This window comes from Ochotona princeps, chromosome 2 (genome assembly GCF_030435755.1).
Source record: "Ochotona princeps isolate mOchPri1 chromosome 2, mOchPri1.hap1, whole genome shotgun sequence".
Lineage (NCBI taxonomy): Eukaryota > Metazoa > Chordata > Mammalia > Lagomorpha > Ochotonidae > Ochotona > Ochotona princeps.
The window spans coordinates 47,138,588-47,149,704 of record NC_080833.1 but is presented as its reverse complement, the minus strand read 5'-3'; the positions used below and the strand labels follow the sequence as shown (position 1 = coordinate 47,149,704).

The 11,117-nt window shown below is 43.1% G+C and overlaps 1 pseudogene; it reads right to left on the bottom strand.

Moving 5' to 3' along the window:
- Window positions 1-7,720: 7,720 nt before the first annotated feature.
- LOC101529458 (elongation factor 1-gamma-like) lies at window positions 7,721-9,100 on the bottom strand (annotated as a pseudogene).
- Between the last annotated feature and the right edge of the window lie 2,017 nt (window positions 9,101-11,117).

Sequence of the window (11,117 nt, the reverse complement as noted above, 5' to 3'; positions counted from 1 at the left end):
GTGTTTGTCAGTATGAACTCACCTTTCCACAACTTTGTTTAGCTCATGATATTGAAGTATCTTATTTCTTTGGACAATTTCAGTTTTACTTTATCATCTGCATAAAGATCCTTAAAGATGATCTAAGCCTTTATTTAAACAATCATTAGTACTCCCAGGTCAATGACAGGGCCTTTATTATCACTGGGAAAGAGACTTATTCCAAGATCATGTTCATTTCACCCTATTCCAGGGAGAACATAACGGCCTGCCTAGAATCAGGAAGGCAGCAAAGATGAGAGAGAAAGCAGTGGATCTGTAATTGAAAGACCCGAGTTGGAAGAAATGCTATGTTTACTAGTGTTTACTAGTGTTAGAAATGAAAAGTATTTCAGATGCTTCCATAAAATGATTACAGCAATGTCATATGAGACCTGGCCTTCTCAGCAATCCCTAAACCAAGTTTTGGCTACTGTGGTTAACAATGTAGATTAGATGCCATATAGCTGTATGGGGCAGCTCTGCCCTCACCCTCGGGGAACAGTTTCCAGGAAGAAAATTTGCCACAAGGTCACTCCGTATGCATAGCAAACAGAATTTGCATTGCAAGATGAGTAGAATATGCGAAGAGTCCTTCCTATTTCCATGTGGAGCTAAATCCCTTTCATTGTAGTTCAAGGTTTACCTCCAGTTACACATTTCTGTGAAGTTCTCCCTGGTAGCCTCTTCTGCAATGGTTCAATTGGCTCATCCTTCTAAGTGCCAGGATTTCATGTGTGCCCCACTTCATGTCCCAACTACTGCACTTGTCATCCAGCTCCCTGCTTGTGGCCTAGGAAAAGAGAGAGGACGGCCCAAAGCTTTGGGACCTGTATTCACATGGGAGACCCAGAAGAAGCTCCTGGCTTCAGATTCACTTAGCTCTGACTGTTTGCAGCTGTTAGGAGAATGAACCAGTGGATGGAAGGTTTTTCTGTCTCCCCTTTCTGTAAATCTGCCTTTCCAATGAAGATAAATAAATCTTTTAAAAATTTTTTTATTGGAAAGACAGATATACACAGAGGAGGTAAGATAGAGAGGAATATCTTCCATCTGCTGATTCACTCCCCAAGTGACCACAACAGCCGGAGCTCAGCCGATCTGAAGCCAGGAGCCTGGAACCTCCACACCAGTGCAAAGTCCCAAGGCTTTGTGCCATTCTTGAATGCTTTCCCAGGTCACAAGCAGGGAGCTGACTGGGAAGAGGGGCAGCCAGGACACAAATTGGGGCCCATAGGGGATCCTGGCACGTTCAAGGTGAGGACTTTAACCACTATGCTATCGCGCTGGGCCCAATATAAATAACTCTTAAAAATTAAATTAATAAACAAAACCTCCCCAAATTAGCCATTCTCATTTTGTTTGTCTCCTAGAGTGTTTTGTGAGAATTATGTGACCACTCTGATACAGTGCGGCTCATTTCTTAGCACCATGTCCTCAGTGTTCATGCTCCAGCATTTCTCTTCCTCCCCCTGATCTCACCCTCTCACGCTATCCACACCTTACCAGTCCCCCAGGCATCCCCCAAATATTGCCTCCTTCTTCCCAGGCTCCACATGTGCATCTTGTTGCATCTGGAAGGCTTTCCTCAACTCCTCTATTTTTTTTGGGGGGGGGGGCTAACTGTCAGGCATTTTTCCAGATTTAACTCTAGTCTGGGGTAGGGACTACAGCTGTAGGACTCATTAGTGTGATCCCAGCTCCTAGTATACTGTGTCAAATGCGAGAGAAACTCAGGGAATATTGGTTGCTTGCATGAATACATGGATCTTCATGAGGCATGTTCTCTGTGTCATGTATTACTTTTCTCTGCTCTTTCTTGACTCCATGCTTATATCTTCTCAGGTAACTCCTTAGATTGAAATGGGTTTGTATCCACATCACTCAACCTTCCCATCCTCACTACTCTGCCACTAGATCCCAAACCTTTAAATCCCAGGAGCAGTCTTAGACTCTCAGTGTCTACCAAAGTATCTGTCAGGCAGTAGAACTTAAAAAATTCTGGTTAATAAGTAATGGGACTGAGCAAAAATTGCTACCCCTAAGCCTTTGCCCTGTGACAAGCAGTTTTCTCTTTTTCTTACATTGGACTTGGAGCTCCAGGTACCCCATACAGACCCTCCTATTCGTGATTTTGTTAGGGACATTTTCAGTTACCCACAGTCAATAGTGGCCCCAAAATATCAAAACAAAAACACTTAGAAATAAACAACTTCTAAGCTTGAAGTCACACACAATTCTGAGTAGGATGATCAAACCTTACATCATCTTGCTCTATCCCTCCTGGGACATGAATCATCTTCTTTTGTCTGAAATATTCACACTATATATGCTACTCATCTATAACTCACTTTGTAACCATCTTTGTTATACTGATCATAACTCTATGTAGTGCTCATATTCAAGTAACCCTTAACTTGCTTAATTATAAGTCCAAAATGCAAAAGCACTGTTGTAAAGGAGTCACTAGGTTATAAAACATGGAAGGACAAATGAACTCCAATGCTTTGTGGCAACACTACAGGGAATATGGAGAAATCATAGCATAGATGTGATTTGGTACTACCTGTGGTTTCAAGCATCAGTTGTGATCTTAGAATGTATCCTACTTAGATAAGAAGGGCACTTCTGTAGTGCTCAAGTACTCAAAAAAGAGTTATTTTAAGATTTGCAATGTGTACTGCTTTGTAGAAAGTAGAAAAACTCCAGTCAGAGTCAGTTTCTGGTCCTCATGCTGACACCTTGGAGTTGACACTGGGAAAGTCCCTGGGGTTCTTTAAAACTCAATCTTCCAATCTGCAAAATTCTCCACCATTCATTTTAGCTTGAGTGTTTCAGAAATAGATACTTGACAAGCACTTGAGCTACAAAGTTTATTTGGGAGATGTTCTTGGGAAACACAAGTGAGGGACTGAGAAAAGTGAGACATGGAAGAGACAAATCTAATGGCATGTACATCAAAACCAGGTTGGAGCTATAGATCACTGGGACCTAATCCTGCTGAAGTACCCCAGAAAATGGGCCTTAGTGCTGTCTCTACAATTGAGCTGAGTGGAGTATTGTTCCATCTAACCTCATTCCTCAATAGTTGATCTTTGTTGCTGAGGCAATTCTTTTTAATTTTGCAGTCAGGGAAACCGTACTGAGAGAAACACTTCGGCAGCGGGGCAGCTAGATGCAGGTACTTGAGATGGAAAGTCATTGGTATGCCAGAGTCCAAGCCCCACAGAAACAGATGGCCTCAGAGAAACAGGATAGGGCATGGACAGCACGTCTCCATGAACTGCAAGTGTCACAAGTTTATCAACAATTCTTCCAAGGTTTGCGCATTGGAAACTTAACGCATGGTGAAATGTCAAGGTGTTTAAAAGGTAATGTTCCCTTACGTTTCGGCATTTCTCCCTGTACTGCACCCTGCCCTAACCTATTCCCCCTTCCCTCTCCTCATTGCCCCCAGTGGGCTGCTGCTGTCAAATCAGCCTAATCAAACCCAGCTTGTTTTGCTCCTGGAGAACCCACAGAGCTGCAATGACGCTCATTATTTCTCTGGAAGAATAAGAGATCCTCACTAATGAGTGCTCACTGGGGTGGGTGGGGGAAGAGCTTCATTGTTTTGGTTAAGGAGCCAGCTTTTCTTTCTTCATTTTGTTCCCAACAGAGGTGAGGACTGACCAGCACATGGGTCCCCTGGAGGAGGTACTCCCATCTTGGACCCACATGCCCAGAGTTTTGCTGAAAGTCTGGAAAGCTTCTTACTGGGCAGTTTCCCTACATGTGAGCGCCAAGCAGAAGGCACCCTCTGAAGAGCTTTCAGTGTATTTGTGGCATTCATTGCACATTGGTGGTTTTGAGATGTTCCCTTCAGCAAAACTGATTTTTGTTTTGCAGGCTAGAATAAAACATTTCAGGAACAGAGATGCCCGGGACTGGAGTAGGTTGCTTGAGAAAAATCTTTTTGGTAATGATGACTACTTGATTTTTCTCAAAAGCAGAAAAGCCTTAATATTCATGTTCTTTGATCCAGTATCTTTATTTCTTGGCATGTATTGTATGGAAATAATTTAATGTAAAATGGTTTACACACAAAGATGGTTGTTACAGGTTTATCTGTAGGTAGATTAATGGCTAACAATAGGGCAGTGGCCAAATCCTATGTGATTGTGTAGAAAATAATTATCTAACTGTTCAGGAAAAAGAATCATTAGTACATTACAGCACAATCATGCTGGTAAAAGCAAGCACAATTAAAATGATGCTTGAAAAAAGGACACTCATTTTATATCAAAATGTTAATGGTGATTGTCTTAGGGTGTGATGACTATGGGAGGTATTTTTCTTTTCTTACATTAAGCAGATATTTGTTCAAGGAACATTTATCCATGTAACAAACATACCTAGACACAAAACTGAATAAATATTAACTTTTTAATGAAGCAGACATATGCATTTGAAAAAAGACTGGGAGGGGATATAGGAAGGATCATTGTGATTGTGATAACTAGCTAGCAACTCCCCATGGAGGCTGCACCATGAAATCCCAAGGAAGCAAGTGAGAGAAAAGAATCCTGGGTTTCACCCTGAGAGATTCAATAGCTCAAGTGTGGCCCTAATGTTGAAGAGCTTCTGGAAACTCGAGTGGAATTTATCCAGGGAGCAGCTTTGAACAGTCATTGTCATACAAGAACTTAGATTTCTTTTTTATATGTTTTTGTACTATTGCCAAATTATTTTTACAATTAGGAAATGCAAAAACATGTTTGAATGTGAGTGTTCAGTATGGGGAGATGGCCTCTTTCCAATTTTGTAATCTGCTCTTGTCTTTCAGCGTTAAGTATTTCTTTCTTTGTAATGATTATTTTAGCAGTTTCAAATTATTCTACCTAGTGTATATACTGTAACTCATTAACCATTCCTCTGATTCACCAGGAGTGTCACAGGAGGATGGCTGAAGAAATTAGGAATTTTCATTTTAAGAGCAAAGATATCTAAAAATAGATAGTGCATGTCAGAGGAAGTAAATTTGTGTCCTGTGGTCCCAGCAGGTAAAACCATGACCAGTGAGTTGAAATTATCATTAGACAAATGATGGCTTTCAGAGCTGCACTTGGCACACACTTGCACAAGATGCTGTTAACAGTGCTTTAGCGTTAGGTATTTGGGATTCCTCCTGATAGTTCTGTCTTTCTAGACCTTATATATCCAGGAATCATCATTCTCTCCACCCCCTACTACCCAGAATGCACTGCTGCTCATCTTGGGCAAGCCGATTTGCAATGCTAATACAATCAAAATTTTACTAAACTGATTGTGGTTTATTCCAAACAGTGCCTAATTCAAAGCAACTGCTCATCCCCAGCTGAGTTGGGCTCTATTGTTCCTGGTTCTAAATAAATAAATAAACAAATGAAATATATGAAAATCCAAACATAAGCAAATAAATTAGGTGGATAATTACTTGCAGAACAAAAGGATTCCCCACAGGCTCCTTTAAATTGGGAGCTCTCCTACAGCATTGACAGTGTAATTAAATTAACCAAAATGTGGTTAGCGCCCAATACTCTGCAGTCTCTTTGACAGACCTTGCCTAGTTTGTTCTTCTCCTTCTGAGTTAAATACCCAGATCCCTCTCTGGAGCATTAGTTCTGCCTGGGCTTCTAGAGTGATGTAGGATTCCACATGCACTCCTTGTGGGGATGTCATGCTACTGCTCCTCTGGTTTAGACTTCATCTTGGGTTCCAGCACTGAACTCTGCAGACTCCAAGTTCTTGCCTTGACACATTACTTAGCATCAGGCCTGGTTTTGTTCTTATCTGCTCTGTTCATTTCCCTGGACCATGCTATCAACTGGGGTCTTATAGCAGGACTGTTAGTAGGCAGGAACACCATATGATGCACTAGTCACACAAGTATTGGAAGAACTGACAGCCAAGTGGGGCCAAGGGAGGCAATTCAGAGGTTAGCAATGACAGAAGGCCTCCTTCCCCTGTGACTAGGCTGGGGAAAGGAGCAGGAGCTAATATTTCCCAAGTGTAGATTCACAGAGACTGAAACTGGAGCCTAGGATGGAGGCTGCTTTGAAGGGGGAAGGACCACAGAGAAAGGAGTTATCAAATGCCAGTTGGAGTCCAGGGGAAGATGGAACCACTTTTTCTATTATCCGAACAGCTGCCTGTATGTATATGGCTTCTGTTAGGTAAACTCACCTGAAACCCAGTTGGCAATGGATTCTTAAAAATATAGTATCAGAATTCAGTCTCCTGTGATAAGAGAAGAATAAAGGAAAGGTGGAAGCAAATCTGGATGCAAACAGACCATACGCTTGGCAGAGCACCTCAGAAACTGAAATTGGTCGGATGGGGCTCCTAATTCTCGGATGCCAAAACCGTCTAGGGCATGGATAAAAAACAATGATCCAAAAAACAATGAATAATGAAAATAATGATTAGTATTTATTCATAATGCATTGGGGTCACTTTCTGTTTAAAAAAAAAGCCTTACATATGTAAGTATGATGAGTGCTCAGAAAAACATTACAGAGCACTTACTTCATCATCATTTAACTCAGCAGATGAAAAAATGAGAAAAGTTACACAATTCTCTCTGGTCCACACAGAGGAGAAATGGCTGAGTTTATATTGGAACACAGGCAGCTAGACCAAGGAAAGCAGGGACCAGAACTCTACCTGAGTCTCTCAAGTGCTCAGGCCATCACCTGCTGTCCTCTTAGATCCATTATCACCAAGATAGATAAGAGGTGTGGAGTAGCCAGAACTTGATTTAACATTCTAAGTGCAATTTGAGTGCCTAACCATAACTTAACCTGCTTGCTCTAACACCCACTGAGGTATAATCAAGTTATCTTGTTTAAATCACATGTTCTATGTACTTATCCAATAGCTGTACTAATTACTAGATAATTATCTAATTGCTAACTTCAATTTCCTTGGAAAAATCAACAATATTATCTATCTCAAGGAAATGCTGAGAAGATCAAATGACACAATGCATACAGGCTATAAGCGCAATGTCTAACACATAGTGATCACTAAATATATACAGAGGCTTTTTCTCTGTAATTTAGCTTGTCCTCTCTTATAAAGGGTGTGAGTATTTTTCTGGGTCAAGCCCATTTAGGAATTCCTGAGTTTCTTCTGCTCTGTTCCATCCTTCACTCCTGTCTTTTAAGACCCTAGTTCAAGGACCAGGGACCTGATGAGGACTCATCACCGTCATCCCCAGAGTCCTTTATTGATATTTCATCACTATTCTGTTTCTTCTTTAAAAAAAAAGATTTCTTTATTATTTGAATGGCAAATTTATAGAAAAGGAGAGTCAGAAAGAGAGAGGTTTTCAATCTGCGGGTTCACTTCCCACATGGCTGCAATGGCCAGAGCTGAGCCAAACTGGAGCCAAGAGCAAGAAGCCAGGAGTTTCTTCTGGTTCCGCATGTAGGTGCAGGAGCCCAAACTTGAGCCATCTTCTGCTGTTTCCCCTCTGCTGTAAGTGCAGAGCTGGATCAGAAGAGGAGCAGCTGGGACTATAACCAGCACCTGTATGAGATGCCAGTGCTGCAGGCAGTGGATTGGCCTGTTGAGCCACAGCACCAGCCACTGTGACATTTTTTTTTCAATGTTCTCTTCCTTTAATGGTCCCCATTTCCTGAATGGCAGGTGCAACTAGCTAGGTGACATCAAGAGGTGCTCACCTGAAGATCTTGAGCTGATTGAAGGCTTTGCCCACATGCTGGAAAGCTCCTTCCTAGGAAAAGTACCCCTGAACCAGCATCTGGATTTCCTTGCTGCTTGGATCCAGCTTCTCCCATGTATACGACTCATACTTCATCTGCCAATCTGGACTCAGCGGAAAGGCAAGCTCTTTGCCTCGGAAGACCCAGATTCCAGAAATAGAGCTGCTATTGTTGGTTCCAAAGAGGATGACACTGGCAAAGACATTCTTCCTCAGCTTATCCAACTGCTAGAACATTCCAGTGCTGAGGTTGCAGCTCATTAAAATCTGCTTTGAGCTCCTCAGGAAATGGTATTTGGTGTATCACAGGAACCAGCTATCCTTGTCAAAACATTCCCAGAAATATAGCAGTGCCACAGACAGGTGTCCTTGGTGGAGTACTTGTACTTAAACTCACCCAAGACAAAGGTACCCTTAGAACGATGTGTAAAGGTTCCTTGGCCTTAGGCTCAGTGGCCGAGGCCTGCTCACACACATCTATTTCTTTCTCAGGAGTTGGGGCAGCTGTCTTTTTCTCCTCTTTCCATTCAGCCTGGGACTTTGCTTCTCTTTTGAGCCCTTCTCTTTCCATGGGGTATTCTTTCTCAGCCGGCTCTCTATAAATTTTTTTTTTAGCATCAAACTGGGCCATCTTCTCATACAACTTCACCTCCCTCTATACAGCCCCAAACTGGGACTGGTTAATTCAAGTTGGGAACCAGCAGTTGGTATTGAGAAAAGCCGCAACAGGGTACAGGGTACAGACAACTGTGATGTCAGCCAAGGTTACTCGCTCTTCCACCAGGAAAGTCCTTGGCCTCATGTGAGCATCCAGCAGCCCCAGAATTCACTTCACCTCCTCCTTTGTATTCTCCAGTGGCCTGTTTGTTGTGATACATGATGTCCAAGGTGGGGAGTCAAGGAGCTGGCTGGAGCTATTCCATCACTATCAGCAGAGCTCACTCACTGTGCCCCCTCTGAGTGGCAGCCTCTGAAGTACCCCCCACAGCTGCGCATTGCTCCTACTCCTTCTGAGCAGTGTCCTTCCACACCTACCCATTTTTCTCCAATACCCTGAGACATCTGAGTAGTCACTTTTGGCCTTAATCTAGCCTTGTCTGAAGAGCAAGCAATGGCATTGCTCTTCAACACTCAGGATCCATTGTCACCTACAAATGCTGGAACCTTGCCACCAGGGAATTTGTGGAGCAATTCAGGGGTTCAGTTAGTCTAACCAAAGTGGAAGCAGAGTGGTGTAGAAAGTAAGAGGACCTGAGCCCTGCTGTGCTGAGCAGTGATGAGGGCCTTAAAGGATTTTCAGTTTTCAGGGTGTGTGAACAGGGTCCCAACTGCCATGGTGATTCCACAGGGAAAAGGGGTTTGGTTTTTAGTACTGCCACAAAATAAGTCATTGTTTTTTTTTTTAAGACATTTTTTTATTCAAAAGGAAGATTTTTACAGAGAAAAAGAGACAAATGGAGAAGCTGTCTTATCAAGGACATTATCTACATCAAGAATGATGACAGGTAAAGAAGGTAATCACAGGTGCCGGTGAGGTAGTGTAGCAAAAGAATCTTCCCTCTCCTCTTTGGGCACCTGTTCATGTACCAGCTGCTCCACTTCTGATACAGCTTCCAGCTTAAGGCCTGGAAAGCAGTAAAGGATGCACCAAGGACCTGGGCCCCTGCAGACATGTGGGAGACTGAGAGAAGCTCTTGGCTCACAGCTTTGGATCAGCATCATTTAGAAAAAAACAAAACAAACTATGCCTTCTCTGCTTGCAAGGCACCACACTGAGACCCCAGTTTGTCAAGCCAAGTACAAATGTCCCCACCCAGGGGAGCGCACAGTGCGCATTAGCTGCCTCTGCTACCTCCATGATCCCAGTCCGTTACCCTGGCTCTCTCTCTCCCTGCCAGTGCACTTAAAGTGGCAGTACTCTATACTCTCGTTGCTAACAAGTAACCTCATTGAAAACGTGTCCTAAAGCCCCCTTCTCCTTCTGAGCAGTGTCCTTCCACACCTACCCATTTTTCTCCAATACCCTGAGACATCTATGTAGTCACTTTTGGCCTTAATCTAGCCTTGTCTGCTCAGCAAATTTCATTTGTGATGTGATCCTTTAGCAACTTCATGATCCTGGGCCATAAATAATGCAGAATGCAAGGGAGACGCAGGAAGGGCTTTTACCTGATCCTTGAGCATAGGATCCCATCTTTGCAGAGACCTGCTTACTTCTGCCTCCAGGAAGCCCAAGGTCCCTGACATGGGACAGATGAAACCAGCCTCCGCAAGCCAGTACATCTTTGGTAGGAAAGAAGACCAATGTGTAGTGTCTACAAATTCTAGGCTGAAGTGCTTAATCCTCCTGCAGTAATTACACTCATCTGTCTCTTGCTCTGGCCCCTGAAGAGTCTCAGCAGGTGTGTAAGAGGCCACACAGAGGGTCTGACTTGGTACTGCTGTGCTATAGCAGTGTAACAGATAAAAGGCACTACAGTAGTGGTCTCCAAATAAGGCACCCTATCAGAAAGGCATTTTTTAAAAAAGGATTTATTTATTTTGAAAGCCAGAGCAATAGAAAGGCATAGATACAGAGAGAAGATCTTTTATCAGCTGCTTCATTTCCCAGATGACCCCTAATCTGGGACTGGTCCAGGCTGAAACCAGGAGCCTAGACTCTATCCAAGTCTCCCATGTGTGACAGGGGCCCAAGCACTTGGGCCATTTTCTACTGCTTTCCCAGATGCATTAGCAGGGAGATGGATCGGAATTGGAACAGCTGGGCCTCAAAACAGAACTCAGATATGGATTTTGGCTCTTGCAGGCCAAGGCTTAACATGATATGGCACAATGCCAGCCTCACAGTAAGGCATTTTTGAGTAAGCATCCCATACATGTACATTGGTGTATGTATGATTTATACTTGGATTAGAATGATTTTACTCAGTCTTTTCAAATTTACAATGGTGCAGTTGACACTACAAATTTTAAAGTTTGATGTTTTCTCAGGGTGGTAGCTTGTGGTATGATGCTCTCTTGCAATGCTAGGTAGCAGCAATGAGTCATAGTTTCTGGTCAGCTATGCAGTCATGGAGGTCAACCACTCATACTCTACAGTGTGCTCTATGTCATAGCTTAACCACAGAGTGGGATTAGGTAGGGTAGATAATTGTGATTGACAATATGTCTATTTTTTTTAATAAAAAATATTTATTGGGGCCCAGCGCCGTGACCTAGCAGGTAAAGTCCTGTCCTAGAACGTGCTGGGATCCCATATGGGCGTTGGTTCTAATCCCCACAGCTCTACTTCCCATCCAGCTCCCTGCTTGTGGCCTGGGAAAGCAGTCAAGGACAGCCCAAAGCTTTGGGA